Source organism: Polypterus senegalus, chromosome 1, assembly GCF_016835505.1.
Source record: "Polypterus senegalus isolate Bchr_013 chromosome 1, ASM1683550v1, whole genome shotgun sequence".
NCBI classification, from domain to species: Eukaryota; Metazoa; Chordata; class Cladistia; order Polypteriformes; family Polypteridae; genus Polypterus; species Polypterus senegalus.
This window is the reverse complement of record NC_053154.1, coordinates 141445872-141465776: the sequence shown is the minus strand read 5'-3', so window position 1 is coordinate 141465776 and position 19905 is coordinate 141445872.

Here is a 19905-nt window from a genome sequence, read left to right as displayed (position 1 = left end):
CGTCATGGCACTACCTAACTTACATTTCAATTGTTGGGCTTCAAATATTCATACATTAAAATACTGCAGATTGGCAGGAGTCCATGAAACTACACCTGCATAGTTAGCTATAGAAAAGGAAATCTTGTTCAGAAGCTTCTTTGTATGTTTTTCTGTGTGCTCCAGTCAACACAAATTATTGTCAGCTTATCAGCAAATCAGTGGTTCATTGTATATTAAGGGTATGCAACCAATGTAAGACACATTTTAAGGTGGAAGAGCTCTTATTTGTTGATCTTGTTTATGATATTCACCTATTTCAGCCTTCTTTAACCTATACAGCATTCAGTCAATGGAAGTCACTTGGACCTTTGATATTTAGAGATTTTTACTGTATTAGAGATGTCTGTATTGATGATGTTTTTTCAACTTTTCAATTGTTATGCTCCAATTCTATTCTTCCAGTGATTAAATTTTCCCTTTTTGCTAATGCCTGCTAGTGGTAATAATAATATCATTTTTACAATTTAATGTATTCATTTACAATGGCAAAATCATATATTATGATTTTACAGAAAAATATAATCCATCCCTCCATATCCTAACACAGGGTCAGGGGGGTCTGCTAGAGCCAATCCCAGCCAACACAGGGCACAAGGCAGGAACAAATCCCGGGCAGGGTGCCAGCCCACCGCAGGGCACAAACACACACACACAAAGCACACACTAGGAACAAATCGCCAATGCACCTAACCTGCGTGTCTTTGGACTGTGGGAGGAAACCGGAGCACCCGGAGGAAACCCACACAGACAAGGGGAGAACATGCAAACTCCACGCGAACTTGGGTCTCCTAACTGCGAGATAGCAGCGCTACCCACTGCGCCATCGTGCCGCCCTGTTTGTGTTATGTTTTTCTTAATTTTTCACCTAAGCTGGCACTTAAGTCTTCAATCTGCATCAAGAATGATTTAAGATATGAACAGGTAGAGGAAGTGACAGTGAAGGTGGCAGGGATGAGAACAGCGCCCGTACGCATGCGCCGCACGGTCGCCCTGTGTCTGGCTGCTGCAGAGAGTTGATTCTACAATAAAATAAAATACAAATAAAAGGAGGAATAACCTTGGAAGTCAATCATAATCTCAAAAGTGGATAGTAGATGTCAATAAGTCAAACGGTTTGCGAGGTACAGGTGATTTAAAATCCCGGACAGACAAACGGACAGCCATGATAGTGTATTATATAAGAAAATTCTTTAAACACACCATGATCATTTTCACTTGCATTAACTTCTCTTAAAGAATCAAGCAATGGTTTTTGCTGTTTTCTCTTTGAGGGATGGAAATTAAGAAAATAAGTTACCTGATATACAGAACAATAAAAACACTCTAATGTAAAAAATGCAGCACTTAATAAACACCAATCCTGATTGCTCAGTCACATAAACTATTAAGATGCCAAGTTCATAACTACTTTAGACTGCTGTACGTTTCCTTTTATTGTTTATATTGGTTAAAGGGTACAAAGAGTCGACGTGGCCCATAAATAATCTCCTGCCACACCCATCATATCAATTGCTGTAAATGAAAGTACAGCACTCTGTCTTCAAATGTGAACCTCAACAATCACATCTTTGAAAATATCACCCACCGCAGGGCACAAACACACACACACAAAGCACACACAAGGGACAAAATTTTTTTTAGAATCACCAATGCACCTAACCTGCGTGTCTTTGGCCTGTGGGAGGAAACCGGAGCACCCGGAGGAAACCCACGCAGACACAGGGAGAACATGCAAACCCCATGCAGGGAGGACCCGGGAAGCGAGCCCGGGTCTCTTAACTGTGAGGGAGTAGCGCTACCGCTACCAATGCACCACCATGCTGCCAGTCTTTGATACACCAAAGATTAATTCTGAAATTAGAAGCTATACATACTATAAGCTTATTATAAGCTAAAGTCTTGAAATGCCTTGATAAAAGAAGAGCTTATGGATGATTCATATACCCAAGGACACCAGTGGAAATTAAGGGGAAGAGCATTTAACTTAGCCCTTAGCGCAAGACCCGAGCATCACTCGGGCTTTAAAAACAGTGCTAAAACCTCAGGTAATGGTATAGATGCATCTCATGTAACACCCAAGGTTTACTTGGGCAGACACTAAGAAGGCAGTAATTTGGAACACCTGCTGTTATGTGTTGTATTAAATGATCTCTGTTATGACATATTCGTTCAACTGAATGAATTGCTAGGTGTGCAAATAGTTGTTTGAAAGTAATACATTACATAATTTGAAAGCATTTCCAGAATATGTTTTGAATAAAACTGTTTCTTGTTTTATACATACCATACAAGTAACTTAACATTTTAGACAGTTTTTAAAGTTTGTTTTTCAATATCCTCAATTTTATTTCCATTTATTTTTGACCATTTTTTAGAGTGAAATAATTTTTAGCTGCACTGTATATTTAATATTACAGTTTAAAATCACTCAAGAACCCCGCAACACTAAACTTCATCTGGTCATTTGCTCATGTGTGTAACAAGTTATTGCCTTTTCTTCCTACTACTCTTAATTTTGTGTATTTTGACTTGAGCTTTGATTTTGTCATTGCTTAGGAGGCTTTGTCTGTTCCCCACTTGTGAGCCTTCACATGCATTACTTCTGACACAACTTCTAATTTGTTTAAAAACAAAGAACTTAGAACTTGTCATAATCTCACCCTGAAAAGGTCTATCTTTAAATCAGTGGATTTTTTGTTTCTCATATTCCTTCCCTCATTTTTAGGATCTTGCTGCTTCTGTCTGGATAATTTTGATTTTGGATGTGTTGGCAGACCTTTAAGAAGGGCTCTAAGTGATTACTGCTGCTTCCAGGCTATATGGCAGAATGGAACTCTTATTCATCTTCTACTTGTCCTCAAATCTCAAAACACACCAACAGCAGACAGTAACCCATGTTATATCTAAAGCAACTACACAGAACAACTACATGTTGCAAGATAAGAAGTGACTTAAAATTTTTTTTTTCAATTTTGTAATGTACAGGATTGAGTAAAGGTAAATACTATTGCTTGGAGAAACATTCTGTACTGTTTAAATCTCTCATTATTAAGAGACCTTTTACAACTTACTCTAAATGTGGGCTTTTGTGTGTCCTATGCAGAGTTGGTTACTGCCTTGAACACAAGACTGTTCAAAAATGGGATTAAATGTGTTTAAAAATGATAGATAGATAGATAGATAGATAGATAGATAGATAGATAGATAGATAGATAGATAGATAGATAGATAGATAGATAGATAGATAGATAGATAGATAGATAGATAGATACCAGCTCAAACAACCTCAGTGTAGGATATTGCCCTGGCAATCATAGCGTTATAGAAGATGTGAAAGATATCTCTTCCCACATTAAATGAACATAATCTCCCAAGGAAGAAGAGCCTGCTCTGCCCTTTCTTATATAGTTCCTCTATGTGCCAAGACCAATCCAATTTGTCATTGATGTGGACTCATTGAATGATGTGGTAGATTGAAGTATACTACTTCTGTGTCCACTCCCTGTATAGTGATGGGACATACAGACTTTTTAGTGTGGAGAAAGTCAGTAACCAGTTTTTTGATTTTGCTGATGTGGAGTTGCAGACAATTTTCTTGGCACCAAAAAATAAACTTCTCCACCTGACTCCTATACTCTATTTCATCCCCATTTGTCAATACACCCCATACATGCAGAAATATCTGAGAATTTCTGCAAGTGACATGATCTGTCATGTTAGAGGTGTACATAGTGAAAAGGAGACAGGACTGTTCTTTGTGATTCTCCAGTACAGCTCACACCCATATCAGAAACACAATCCTTGTGTATCACAAACTGCAATCTGCCTAACAGATAGTCCATTATCCAGGACTCCATAGGCTCATCCACCTGCAAGGACAATAAATCTTGTGGAGCAGACAGGTAATTGCATCATCTACTCCAGTCTTTGTCTGATAGTCAAACAGCAGTGAGACCAGGTGGTCTACCACAAGAGGAGTCATACATTCCAGTCTTTGAAAAGTCTTTATGATATGAGATATACAGTAAGTATAACTGGTCTGTAGTCATTAGGTGAAGAGGAGCCTGCCTTATTTTTAACAGGAACACTTCAGGGTTTCTGCTGCAACTGTACTTTCTGGACCCTTAGTGACAGACTAAACAAGTAACAGAGGATACAACAAAGATGGTCAACACAGACCTCAAGAACTCAAGGAGTAAATCAATCTGGTCCTGTGAATTTTCCTGTATGTTTGTGTAGCTTCCTTAGTTGTTTCCTCACTGGTCTTCAGTTATGGATAGCCCATCCTCTTGGTTAAAGTGGAAAATATTATTGGTCCTTCCAGTTTGAAGAGGTAGGAGTTGTTGAAGTATAAGGGATTGTGTAGGAGACTGGTCGTTGGAAAATCTATTATAGAATTGTTCAGGGTATTGGCTTTGTACACATCACCTTTTAGCACCTAAGCCCTGGATTGCTTCAGTCCAGTAATAATGTATAACACAGTAACAGTTTGTTTTCTAGTTTAGCTTTGCAAGCTTCCTTTCCTTCACTCAGCTCTTCATTCAGAGTCTCTTTGTCACCAGATATGAAAGCTCTTGTTTTCTCCTTCGGTTTTCTCATTCATGTTTTTAGGAACATCTTAAACCTGGATATCCCCTCTGGTTATGAATAATGAATCTGCAACAATAATCAAAGACAAGCCTTGGCATTTGTACATATGTTACAAAAAGTCTGTCATATCATGTTTTCAGTTTTAACTGCTGAGGAAATAAAGCAGAATTACACTTGGCCAGCAAATGACTGGTAAACAATACAGTATTTCTTTTATTTTTGATCTAGTAAAAGGTAGTGGTGTAGTAGGTAGTGGCTGAGTAAAGCTTGTACTCACTTGCAAGGTTCATATGCAGAATCCCCATAAATTCCTGCATTTGTGTATGTTTATGCATGTGTCCTAGTATGTACTGGTGCTCCATCTAAAATTGATTCTTGCCTTGAGCCTGCGGCAAAATATTCTGGCACTCTCATCTCCCCCAATTCAGATTCTGTGGTTCTGGAATTGGTGTAAGTAGGTTTAGAAAATGGATGAGCAGGTGGAATCAAGAAGTGTGAAATTTGGGTTGAGAGCACAAAATGTGTAATTCTGTTCAGATATTTAATTCCAGAACATGTCTGTATCATTGAAGATGTTGTTACATTAGACATCTTATTTGTAATTTTTCTATGTTCCTGTTATTCATTTGGTGTATTGCTGCATTGGAATTGAGGGTCTCATTGTTGCAGGTAATGTATATGCTGTTTATTTTTTCGTTACTTTTGTTTTCATTATTTTTTTTATTTTTGCCATTATCGCTGGCACCTAGTGTGGGTATGGTTGATGCCATTTTGTGCTCTAGATGTCTCCAGGGGTCATGACATCCAGCTAATTACTCTTTGGGGCTAAGTTGCCAGGAAAGGTCACTTCCTTATCAAAGCTGATGGATTCCAAAGCAATTTTGCCTGGTGCTATTGCTTTTCATTTTAACAATCTTCAGGTTCTAATGTTTTTAAAGTATTTTTTCGACTTCAGTTTGTCTTGCATTTTGGCTTTGGTATCAGTGCATTTTGTCTTCCCAACTTTCCTGTCTTGTCTAACTATGTCTTTTCTCTTGGTTACTTTTTAAAACTTCTTGCCAGTACTCCTAGCATAGCAGATGCTGCATTAAAACTTTTTTTGCCAAGCAATTTAAGAATTAGTAGTACTAATAAGCTTGCTTGTTTATATTCTTTTTGTAAATTACACATATATACAAACTTAGTATAATAGTGCTTTAGTCATTATGTAAACATGGTATTAATATAAGGTTAAAGATTACTTTATTCTAATGTTTAGCCTCTGCTTTCTCACCTACCACAAAAGAGATACTATGTGTACAGAAGTGAAAGAAAAATTACATAAGAACTAAATTAATATTTAGTTTCCATGGAAGATAATCTTTTATTTGTTCTGCTGTCATTATAAATCAAACCTAATTACTGAGTAGAAATTGTTACCACTGGATGTAAAAGTTGACTTTTTTCTCCTATTATGCATACAAGGTTTATGTGTGTATACAGTAATACGTTGGTTGAAAGAACATTACCTCCAAAGTCAATATCTATCTATCTATCTATCTATCTATCTATCTATCTATCTATCTATCTATCTATCTATCTATCTATCTATCTAAGGGAAACTCTTTCACAACCTTCTGCTAATTTTATGTTCATTTCATATTGAATGAATGGTAACAAAAATCTTTCAAATTATAAAAATGCAAATATTTAAATATTTATTTTTCTACTCTGGTAAAAAGTGAATGGACATATTCTGATGACATAAAACAATACAACATAAAAGTAGGACTCAAATTTAAAGGGGAAAAAGGTAAAGCATTTTTTTTTCCCTTATGGGCATGGGCTTATCTGGCGGAAGTTAAATCATGTTTTGGCAGAGATCTGTACCTCGATACCATGGAAGGCAGCCAAATGTTGTCACTGAGTCAGGTGAAAACAAAAATCATAAGACTGCCTTCACTCAAATGCCAAACACACCTACAGGAATCTAAGACCAGCTTATACTCAAATAAGGTATTAATAGACAGATTAAATCCTATAACTCACTTGACCTCGGAACGGGGTAAACTTCAAAAAGACTGATTCAACAATTTCGCTCTCTTTTTTTCTGTCAGTTAATTTAATTCAGGAAGCATTTAATCTTTATGTTTTCTGGCATCAGCGTGTGGAATTTCAGCTTTTGAGAAATAATTTTAACATAAAAATAAAAATGAAGTACTCTGAATTGAATAAATGGTTATGTTAAAATTGGAAAAAAAAATCAGAGAAAAATAATTTAATCATACTTTACATATGGCTGACCAAATTTAGTTTTCTTCAATAGATGGATTAGTATTTCATTATGAGCATTACCCTTATTTTATTCTGTAGAGGGTAACACATGCTTCCTCACAGATGGACAGGTCTGGATTTAAATCTCACCCTGGACAATTTCTGTTTGAAATTTGCACATTTTTAAGACAAAACCAAAATCAAACACAGAAACAATCTGTAGTCAAAGATTTCCTGGATTTAACTGATTATTCTTTGCTGTGTTTTAGGCTTTTGATCCTAGCATTAGACAAACTACTAAATGTACTTCAATCTTTTATAGGAAAAGTGTGATGTCATCATAAGTCACAAACCATGTGATTAACAGCTGGGGTCATTGTTGCAAATAATATGACTCATTCATGAAATGAACATACAAAATGGTGACACTGAAGGCAAACACTTTACAAAATAGTGGCACAATGATGTGAGAAAATCACAACAAAAATTAAAATAACAGCAACAGTGCATCCAAAAATAGGTTCAATTGAAAACAACATGTTTTATTGATAAGTGCCAGGTAATAAACCAGGGTAAGTTCATAAATTTAGGGTTGAGATTTAAGGCTAGCTGACCTCATTAGTACAGTAGAACTCGTGTATCTGTGGATTTGGTTTTCTTGGTTTCAGTTATCCACAATTTGCTTTGTCCCAATAATATGAAATGGATAATTCCCGAAATAAATGATTGCTACATTCTGAGGACAGTGAAAACCCAGTACATGGACAGCAGTGAACAGGGATGTACCTGTGTGTCTGATGTCAGCTTAAACTAGAAATTATCCTCTCACTATCCACATTTGTTGCCACGTTATTACAGTTTTCTTGTAGTGAAAATAACTGTTAATTTTGCGTAAATATGGCCCAAAAGGCCAAGGTATATGTACTGATGTTGGCAGTTCTTCCAAGTCTAACAGAAGCCATTATGTGCTTCCATTCACTGAAAACTATAAATAATAGAGACGATGGTGAGTACCCACAATAGGCTAACATATTATTTATGAAATAAATGTGAAAATGTAATGTAAAAATGTGTTAATACTGTGTGTGTGTATGTGTGCAATATATTTTTCATTGCTCCATCATCTCTTGAGGGAGAAGCTAAAATATCAGAATCCTGTTCATTCGAGAGTGAGAGAAAAACAGCTCAAGTATAACAATACAGTATACAATGCATTTATTTATTATTTAATGTTGGTAATATCCTATTGTGCGTAATATATCAATTAAATTTTATCAAACAACAACTGATAATAGGATTCACTACTATGCACAGTAGGTGGATATAGAGATTCAATTGTATAATGTTAATAATATAAACTCTTATCTAGTATCATACATTGAAACTCAATGATGAAGCACAATATTTAAAAATTTAAAGTGATCAGGTGAGTTGTTTATTTGTTTTAGAATACAGAGCAGCATGTATAGAGTTGCAAAAACAGTTGCCAAGAATAGAGGCTACAAAACTGTATACTATGAAACAGTGGTTTGCAATAGCAAAGAATCAGCTGTCTGATGGCTTTATATGGTTTATGCAGAGAAAAGCCAAGCAAAATAACACCTTTAATTGGCTAACTAAAAAGATTACAATATGCAAACTTTTGAGGCAACTCAGGCCCCTTCTTCAGGCAAGAAGTATGGTTTAAGCAGCATAGATAGGTCTTCTGGAGTATTCAAAAAATTAGCTTTATAATGGAGAAGTTCAGTGAGTTTTCATGGCTATATGGTATCTGTAAGGAACCCAGTAAAACCGAGATAACCGAGTTGTAAAGCTTGGATTCAACTTAATATGCCCATGCTGGTTGTAAGGGGCCATGTTCCAAAAATGACATCAGATTTATCAATACTCCCTTCGATGGTTCTGGCTTGCCGACTTTTTGATGAGCACTGTTCATGACTACATGATGAGGCAAATTCAATGGTACATATCCAAAATAGGTCATTTTGGGCAGAGATTAGTGGTAGACGTGAGGCAATATAGGCAGCTTTATGAATACTTGTCCTGTTTTTGCATCCGAGTGGCAGCCTTTCCAGCAGCTCCGTGTATGAATTTATCTTTTTACCTTTTTATCTATTTTTCTCTATTTCTCTATTTCACTGATCACTTCTACCACTTTCTTTTATGTGGAATTGCTCCCTGGACACTTTTTACTATTTTTCTACTTGACATGGATTTTTACACTCCGAGACTCGCCTATTCAAGTAGTCAGCTTAAAGCACTGAGAAGAAATGCTCATGCCGGTGCGGTTCCTTATTTACCTGACGAGGTAAGAAGACGATATCGGGGCAGCCGAGCAGGCACAAAGATAAAAGATAAGATAAAAGCGAGACAATTTGAGAGAAAATGGCGTTATAAACCGTCGGTGCCTTCTGTGATCCTGGGAAATGTGAACTCACTACCAAATAAGATCGACGAACTGGCTGTGCTGGTGAAAAATGTCAGAACCTACAGAGAATGCAGCTTGCTGTGTTTTAGTGAAACGTGGCTAACAACTACCATCCCAGATGCTAACGTGGAGCTACCCGGGTTTAGCACAGTTAGAGCGGACAGAGGCGCAAGTACCTGCGGAAGAAGAAAGGAGGAGGACTCGCTCTCTATGTCAATACAAAGTGGTGCAACTCAGGACATGTAAACGTTAAAATCTCCAATTGCTGCAGGGACATCGAACTGTTGGCTGTAAGTCTGCGTCCCTATTACTTGCCCAGAGAGTTTGGACAGGTGATTGTTGTTATTGTCTACATCCTCAAGCGACGCGAGATGGCAGTGACATCATCCATTCCACAGTTGCTAAGTTACAAACGCAGCACCCTGAGGCGCTTGTGCTAATCTCTGGAGACTTTAACCATGTAGCTGGACAAAACATTACCTGCCTTCTCCCAGTATGTGGATTGTAACACCCGGGGAAACGGGACTATCGACCTACTGTATGCAAATGTTAAAGACGCATACAGCGCCACCCTGCTGCCTGCGCTTGGGAAAGCAGATCATAACCTGGTTCTGCTTCAGCCTCACTACAAACCAAGAGTGAGGGAACTACCTACAACCACACGCTCATTCAGGAAGTGGTCCCTGAGGCAGAGCAGGCTCTGAGAGACTGCTTTGGAACTACAGACTGGGATATATTGCTGGGTCACATAGTGAGAACATTGAAGAGGCTGTTGAATGCACAACTGATTACATCAACTTCTGTATGGACATTGTAGTTCCAGTAAGAACAGTACGCTGCTATGCTAACAACAAGCCATGGATTACAAGTGACATCAAGGGCCTTTTGAACCAGAAGAAAAGGGCTTTTAAAGGTGGTGATCAGCATGAGCTCAAGCGTGCAGAAGGAACTCGAGTCCAGCTCAGGGCGTGAAAGAGCAGTACAGGAGAAAGCTGGAGCAGAAGTTGCAGAACAACAGCATGAAGGAAGTGTGGGATAGGATGAAGATTATCACTGGCTGCAGCTCAAGAGGGGTGCCACCATCGAGACAGATGTGGAGAGAGCAAACCAAATGAACAACTTCTTTAATAGGTTTGATCACTAACCCACTCTCACCTCGAGTACTGCATCCTCCAACCATCCTTCTGCTGATACCAGCATAGGTGAGACATCCCCACCCACAATTACAGCAGCCCATGTGAGCAGAGAGCTGAAAAGACTTTGTGCCAGCAAAGCAGCGGGTCCAGATGGTGTATCGCCACACTGCTGAAGGCCTGTGCGTTGGAACTGGGGAGTCCTCTACAGCGCATCTTCAACCTGAGCCTGGAACAGGGAGAGTCCCAAGGCTTTGGAAAACATCTTGTATCACCCTGTCCCAAAGGTATCACGTCCTAGTGAGCTGAATGACTTCCGGCCTGTTGCTCTGATGTCACATCTGATGAAGACCATGGAGCGGCTGCTGCTTCACCACCTGAGGCCACAGGTCCGCCACGCCCTCGACCCTCTGCAGTTCGCATACCAGGAGAAGGTGGGAGCGGAGGATGCCATCATCTATATGCTACACGATCCCTCTCCCACCTAGACAGAGGCAGTGGTGCTGTAACAATTATGTTTTTGGACTTCTCTAGCGCCTTCAACACCATCCAACCTCTGCTCCTTAGAGGCAAGCTGACTGAGATGGGAGTAGATCACACCTGGTGGCATGGATTGTGGACTATCTTACAGACAGACCTCAATATGTGCGTCTTGGGAACTGCAGGTCTGACATTGTGTCAGCAATACAGGAGGCCGCAGGGGACTGTACTTTCTCCGTCCTGTTCAATCTATATACATCAGACTTCCAATATGACTCAGTCCTGCACGTGCAAAAGTTGCTGATGACACTGCTATTGTGGGCTGCATCAGGAGTGGGCAGGAGGAGGAGTACAGGAAGCTAATCAAAGACTTTGTTAAATGGTGCGACTCAAACCACTTACACCTTAACACCAGCAAGACCAAGGAGCTGGTGGTGGATTTTAGGAGGCCCAGGCCCCTCATGGACCCTGTGATCATCAGAGGTGACTGTGTGCAGAGGGTGCAGACCTATAAATATCTGGGAGTGCAGCTGGATGACAAATTGGACTGGACTGCCAATACTGATGCTCTATGTAAGAAAGGTCAGAGCAGACTATACTTTCTGAGAAGGTTGGCATCCTTCAACATCTGCAATAAGATGCTGCAGATGTTCTACCAGACGGTTGTGGCGAGTGCCCTCTTCTACGTGGTGGTGTGCTGGGGAGGCAGCATAAAGATGAAAGACGCCTCACGCCTGGACAAACTTGTTAAGAAGGCAGGCTCTATTGTAGGAGTAAAGTTGGACAGTTTAACATCTGTGGCAGAGCGACGGGCACTAAGCAAACTCCTGTCAATCATGAAGAATCCACTGCATCCACTGTACTGTCATTTCCAGGCAGAGGAGTAGCTTCAGTGACAGACTTTTGTCACTGTCCTGCTCCACTGACAGACTGAGGAGATCATTCCTCCCCCACACTATGCGACTCTTCAATTCCACCCGGGGGAGTAAATGCTAACATTACTCAAAGTTATTGTCTGCTTTTTATTTATTTTATTTTTTCATTTTTCATTTTTATTACTATTTAATTTAATATATTTTTTTTTTTATCAGTATACTGCTGCTGGTTTATGTGAATTTCCCCTTGGGATTAATAAAGTATGTATCTATCTATCTATCTATCTATCTAATAGGTCAGATACTCCACCTTCTTTTTTTCCTCTTAAAGCCAGTAATAACAGGGACAACGGTTTTTCCATCAGCAGTCTCATAGAGCATAGCCATCTTTTGGTGAACAATCATGTAAACAATTAATCTCCTCTGCTGTGAAATTGTTAAGTATGCGACATTGACCAAACACTGCCACATGCTTACTGGGAGAATATCAAGCGGGCGGCTATAAGTATTTGTATTGATCAATGGCAATGCACACTTTGCATCACAGTCTGCATGTAAGCTTAATGTGGTGAGTATAAATAAGGCTTAAGCAAGACAGAGCACTCTGAACATGTTAATATTTCATGCAGGAAGGACTTTAGAACAAACTGCAGTTGTTTGAGCCAGAAGTGACAACTACTTCAATATTTAATCTAGATAGGTTGGGTTTCAATCTCCAAATGTTTCACAGATGATAAAATAATGTGCTGTCTGCAAGAGATGTGTGGTTCAGATTATGACCCAAGAACACAGAGGATGATGCTGTGATGTTTCTGTAATCAATTTGTTCTAGGATAAACAAGAAATCAACAACCATGCAAATGAAATATATTAAAATGCCAACATAAGTAGGAAAAATAGTAAATTATCCTCTACCCAAAGTGGCCACCCCCATCCATAGTGATTGTTTAGTTTTACAAGAAACAAAATTCTGATAAAAGGAGTCAGGTTTCTTGAGTTTACCTGTGTACGCATACCAGGAAGTATTGCGGTTTTGTGTCTATCGAGAAGGAGGTTAGGAGATATCCAGGAGAGATGGGTTCACTGAACATGCAGTCAGCTCCTCCATGCTAATTTTCACTTAGAACATCAGAGTAAGACACTTCATTACATTTATGAATTTTTTTGCTTGTTGTTGACTTTGCTATTTTAGAGTATCATAGTATAGTCATTTCACACAATTTTAATCATTTGGCTATAAGAGGCCTTGCTTTGCAAAGAACTGACTGCTGTAAACAAGTTACTTTTTAAAATGTACCTTATCCATTACTTATAAAGTTATTTATAGATATAAAAAATTAACATTTAATAGGTTACAACTGATTTGTTTTATGCCAAAATATTAGATACATTTCAGCAAAACAAATCACTTTACACCATCAATAGAGTCCTGATGTCCAGTTCTTCCATGAAGGTAATCATCTTTATTGTCATAAAGACAGGAATATTCCCAAAGCATTTATTCAAATAGTAGCTGTCACTTAAATACGCCCAGTATGCAAGCAGTGATGATCAAAAGAACAGGAAGCCTTCTTGTACAGGAGAGGAGAAAGAAAGTGAATGCAAGGCCAGTTCAGTGGCTGCTTTTAAATGTTCCCCACATCAACCTTTAGCTGACAGATGTGTTATTCAATAAGCCTATGAACCTGCAGTTGCACAGGCAGTGAACAACCAATCCCTGCCTCCGTTAACAGAGTTTCAGCACACTGTGCAGTTGGGGATTGTCGGGATCTCAAAGCTCTCACATCCACACCTCAGCTTTGTTCACACCAGTGAACCTAAAAGTCCAGGACGATCGAGAACATCAAAATCAAATGGCTGCAACCTAAGAAACCACTTAGTGAGCCAAGAATTTGTCACCTTCAGCTTGTAGAGCCAATAGAGCAGAGCGTGGTCCGTCACAAGGGTAAACCACCTACCCCACAAGTAACAGCGGAGCACCTACATCGCCCATTTAATTGCCAAACATTCTCAATAGTCAAGTAATTATACTACCTGTAAAGCAGTTTTCTGCTTAGAAATGTGATGGGATGTTCTTCCCAATCAAAACTCTGGGAGAGTACAGCCCCAAACCAAATGCAGTCTCATCCTTTTGCAGGGTAAACACCTTAGAAAAGACCAAATTATGCAGAACTGGGTACAAAGACAAAGTAGTCATTAAGTCAGAGAAGAACCTTTCACAATCATAGGTCCAGGCTATACTGCTGTCTTTCTGCCCCTCGTCGGATCAGTGAGAGGGAAGGCTCTATGTCCAAAAATTGGAAAGAACCTCCTGTAATAACCAGCGAGTTCATGAAAAACACAAAGCTACTCCTGTGTTTCCGGACAACGGCATGCAAGCACCTTGTTTAACTGATATCTGATCAAACCGTTTTCCATAGTATCCCCCAAATTACGTGTTTCAGACATACCCAATTTATGCTTCTTAGGGTTAGTAGTCAACCTAGCCAGCCGAAAACTGTCAAGCACTACGTGTAGGCGGTCAAAATGTGACCTCCAATCATTGCTGAAAATGACCATATCATTGAGATACATTCCAGCATATGCGGAATAGGGCTGAAAAATCTGATCCATCAAACACTGAAACGTTAAAGGCATGCCATGAAGACCAAATGGGAGTCTGGTGAATTTAAACTAGCCCTGCCTTGATGGCAAATGCAGTCTACTCACAGCTGGATTAATATAGAGGCACCTGCCAGTACCCCTTTGTGAAATCTAGGGTGGAAATATATAAGGATTTCCCAAGTTTCTCCTGTAAGTTATCAATATGCAGCATTGGGTATGCATCAAATTTGGAAATCTTATTCAAGTTTTGAAAATCTGTACAAAAGTGAATAGAGCCATCTGGTTTTAGTACCAGAACAACTGGACTGCAGCATTCACCTTTACTCTCGCAAATCACACCCAAATCAAGCATCTACCTCACCTCCTCATGTATCATAGTCCTCTTTTTTTTCTAGAATATGATTCAAATGTATCTGTACTTTAACACCAGGCTCAGTCAAAAGCTTGTCTCCAGCAATTTCAGTCCACCAGGCACAGCCAAAAAGACATCAGAGTTCCTTCTGTTCAGCAACTCAACCTTCAATACCTTGATCAATACCTTATTTAGATCATGCCATTCCTCCAAGAGATTAACATGTAGGATTTGCTTGGGTTTTTGCCAGGAGGGAATCCTAACCTTATATTTCAGAAGGCTAATTTGTTCCTCACGACCGCAGGACTCAGCCATTTCATCGGAAACTTATATGGATCTGATGGGATCAAAACAAAAATCTGATTGCACTTTTTGAATTCTCAAAGTTCGCAGTTTCTATCCTAATTACATTTTTGTGCCTCTTGTTCACACTGCTGGTGGTCCACCACGATAGAGGACAATTTAGAAATTTGTTCCTGGAATAATACAACTTGCTCAGCAATTCCATACCCCCTTGAGTTTCAGTGACAACTCCTGTTCATTCTTCCAGAAAAATCCCTCAGTCCTGCCTGCCAAATAACAGTTCAAATGGACTTAAGCTGGTAGATGCCTGAGGAGATTCAAGCACAGTGAACATGAAAAAGGGAGACACCATGACCCAGGAGGTCAGCTCATCATGAGCCACACGCTGAATCATCTGCTTTAAAGTCTTATTAAATTCTTCAGTCAGGCCATTCATCTGAGAATGATAAACAGTTGTGCTTAATTGTTTAATTGCAAGGCTCTCACATAGTTCCTCATGATACAGGAAGTTAAGGGTATACCCTGGTCTTTTAAAATCTCACATGAAATGCCAATGTGTGTAAAAGCTTCTGACAGAGCCTTTGTAACAATCTGTGCATTAGTCTTTTGCAAAGTGGCCACTTTGGAATATCTTGTTGCGTATCCAACCAACACAAGTACTGTATATGCTAATACCCATTCTTGCTCTTGGAAGTGGTCCAACAATGTCTAACCCAACTCTCTCAAAAGGGATGTCCAAAATAGGCATCAGTGAAAGGGAAGCCCTGGCTGGTCTATGAGCTGAAACATCCTGACAGTCGGGGCAAGACTTACAAAACTGCTCCACATCTCTGCCCATATTCAGCCAATAAAAGAGTTTCAAAATGCAATCCTTCATGTTTTCCACACCAAGATGATCCCCCCAAGATATGGGTATGAGCAATTTTCAACACTGTCTCATTGTGGCAATCACTGCGTCTCCAGAGCCTGATGCAAAAGCCCCTATTTTGGTCTGGGTATCAGCCCCTGCTTTCCTAGCCAATGGTCCCCCAGAATCTGAAGCAGCAGCCCCACCAAGACCTTAAAGTTACCCTTTTCCAAGAACTTGGCCAAGCTGCTCACCAGGGACTGAGCAGGTGGGAGGTTTCCTAGCCAGATGTTCAAACTGGTCACAGCAAGAGCATCTGTGGTCAGTCCCCGCTGTGGAATTTCCTTGCTGGTTGGCTGTACCGGTTGTACAGGAGTCAGAGCCAGACTAGAGTAGCCACCCCTCTTTCTCCACATGGCTTGTGCCTCTTCCAATCTGTGGGTCAAACCCAGATTTTCAACATTGCTCCAAATCATCTCATCACAGAGGCTGACACTTATTACAACACAACACTGTGTAAATAGAGAGCTTTTCCACAATACGCTCAAATTTGTCTCCATGGAACCAGCTTTGGATAAGTTCCATTAAATCCTGCACTTGTCCCCAGATAATGCGATCAGGATCGATTTGCCACAGATGGAACTTGTGCCGCCTAGCCAAGGAGCTCATAGCCATAGAAGACGGATTTGCTGCTTCAGGAAATCATAATCATCAAGTCTTTTTGGAGGAAGGTTTTGCATGATCTGTAGGGCCTCACTAGTCAAAAAAGAGGCTGAGATAGCCACCCAGCCTCCCCAGTCCCAGGCCATCAACATGGCCGTGCATTCAAAACAGAATAGGAAACACTCTGGTTCGTGTGAAAGAGTCATCTTCATGAGCACATCGCTGGGATGAATAAGGGCAGGAGCCCCTACAGGGAAAAGAGGAACATGTTGTGGCTATTGAGAATCCATCTGTGCAAGACCCTAGTTCTGGTACTACTTGTGATGTGCAGGTAACACACTTGCACAAGAGAAAAGGAGGTGAGTCCAGATTTCCAAAAAAATCAGCTTTATTTTTGTGAATACAGGAACATTCTCAAAGCATTTATTCAACGGGAGCTGATGGTGACTTTATCCTACATTCATTCCCTTCTCAGATCAAAAGAACTGAAAGCATTCATGTCAAGGAGAGGAGACAGAAAGTGACCACGAGACCATGTCAGGGACCAGTTTTTAATGTTCCCCACATCAACCTTCAGGTGATAAACGTGTTAGGTGGTAAGCCTGTTAACTTGTATTTGCACCGGCAGCAGAAAACCAATTCTTGCCTGTGTTTTCAGAGTTTTGGTGCGCAGAGCAGTCTTGGGGTTGTCAGGGTCTGATAAATCTCATAGTACTGTTAAGCCACCACAATGATGGAAGAAAATGTGTCCAAAGAAATGGAAGATTTTGTAGAAAAATATATTAAGGTGTGTACATTAAGATGTACCTATTTTTTCTTTCATCAAAGCTCTTTTAAAAATTGGTTACTAAATAATTTTGATATGACTCTTGTGTATATATATATATATATATATATATATATATATATATATATATATATATATATATATATATATATATATATATATATATATATATAACAGTGACCTTGTCTGCAGCAGCTCTATCATGATTATTTGCATTAGTGGTTACCTTTCAGGCATTCAAGGATTAAAAACAATAATGTTGACCCTTCTATTAGAACAGTGAAAATGAGTCACTTTCAGAATCAATACCATATTTAAGATTGCCACCCTTCTGTGTATACTATGCTATAGGTAATCTTTGTTGCTTATTGTAGTTGGACTTCTGACCTCAGTATTTGAATGATTACATAAATTCTAAAAAATAAGTTATATGTAATTTTTGAAAATCATGCTTTCTTAGCCTCACAAAGTAGTGCCTTTTTAATAGAAAGAAAGAAATAGCAAAGAATATGAAATGTTAAGTGTATGAAGAATAAAATATTAGGTTTTGCTTCTAGTTGAAGATGCAAAATTTCATGCAGTCCACAGTCTTTTTATAGATAGATAGATAGATAGATAGATAGATAGATAGATAGATAGATAGATAGATAGATAGATAGATAGATAGATAGATAGATAGATACCATTACAAATAAAGTGTTAAAATGTCAGTGGTCTCTGAAATGTTGTTGAAAATATAAATATCCAGCTATGCTAGTTTCAAAGCATCCTTTGGGTCCCTGACAAGATTCATAGTAAATAATATGTTAAGCTCATTGACATACTGCACACATATAGCAGGCTGGGCCAGCAATCTTTTCATGCTGTTGACTAATAAAGTTATTGAAAGTTCAGAAGAAAAAAGCAGCCCACACAAATATGTACCAATTGCGAAAACTACTGTATAAATGCAGAATTTCCAAACATGCCACGTTGGACAGCACATTGCGTGTTTGAAGTCTATCTCAAGTTGGATAATAATACCTTTGACTCTATCTAGCCATGGGCAAAACAAAAAAAATAAAAAATTAAATGTGCCATATCAAAGTTTCAAAGGTGGTGTCCATGCAGATAAAGAAGAGCTTAAAGTTCCAGCTGAGCAAATAATTGCACTTCCTTTTAAATCCCAGTTGTGACAGAGTGATATGAGACGTTTATCATGGAAACCACTTTTTGGATGTGCAATGATATTAAACTTTCCTTTTATTGTCTGTTATCAACAATCTTGTTATTTTTTTAAATTAGGAAATCTTTGTAACAATATGTGTTGCAAATGAAATCATTTGTTGCTATAACCCCAAAAATAATTTTAGGACTACTTTAAGACAATTTGATTTTGTTTTATTTGTTTAGCTGTTTCTCTGGTTATTTGTATTGTTTGCATTTGTATTGTAATATTTACTGGTCTTTTTCAGACATCATCATATTGTCATTTTGTTTTGTCATTATAAAGTGGTAGCTGCCGCATTGTGTGTCTGTTTTTATGAAAGTTTCTATATTATTTACAGCCATGATCTTTATTGCTGCCTATGTGGGCATAGCAATACATCATCATCCTACTGCAGCTGCCTTACTATAAAAAAACTAAAGAATTGTGGTGCTTTTTGTTTGGTTTTGATTGTGACTAGACTTGGGATTGTTATTTGTTTCTTGCATCTAAACTCCAACATTAATTCTCTGACACTCAACAAATTTATGAATCTGTCATGGCAGCTTTGAGTGTAATACACGAACCAGTTGAAGACAGGGTGATAGTCCATCCCATCTGAGCAAAGTTATTGGCTGCCATTTGTCAATTAACCTAATTTGCCAATGTTTGAAAATGTGGAAGAAAAACTGGAAAGCCCAGTGGAAAAGTTACAAAGTCATTTAGACATGGTGAGAAAGTGCAAACTCAACATGGACAACAACTAGATATGGGATATTTTCATTTGTTAGTATCCTTGACAAGCATTTAATACTTTTGGCCTAAGTGCAATGTAAATTCATATATAATGACTACTGGGGTTGATATAACAAAGAAAATAACACTTCACTTGCTAGTAGAAAAGGACGTAATCTGTTTAAAATAGCAGAGGGATAATATATGTATGCATATGTATGTATGTATGTATGTATGTATTAAAAAATGAATCCCATGTCCTGTACTTTTAGCCATGTGCAATGGTGGTGGCCTCTGTTAAGTCCTGATAACTAGATGACATCTTTTTCTCAAAAGTAAAATCCTTTAAACTAATACAAATATCACTCAAGCTAATTATTTTCTTTATTTGTACTCAGAAAGTACAGTATAATATATACTATACAACCAATGGAATGTGCAAGGTTAGCAAGCGCACAATCACACCAAACTTTCTGTAAATTGCATTGTCACATAATCACACAAAGATAAGCATTTACTTATTCTGTTAATTGCCCAGGAATAAATTAAACACCATAGTATCTCCTCTTTGTTACAGGAAAATGTGTGTGCTTTAGCAAAATTGCAAATTTGTACACTTCTTTATGA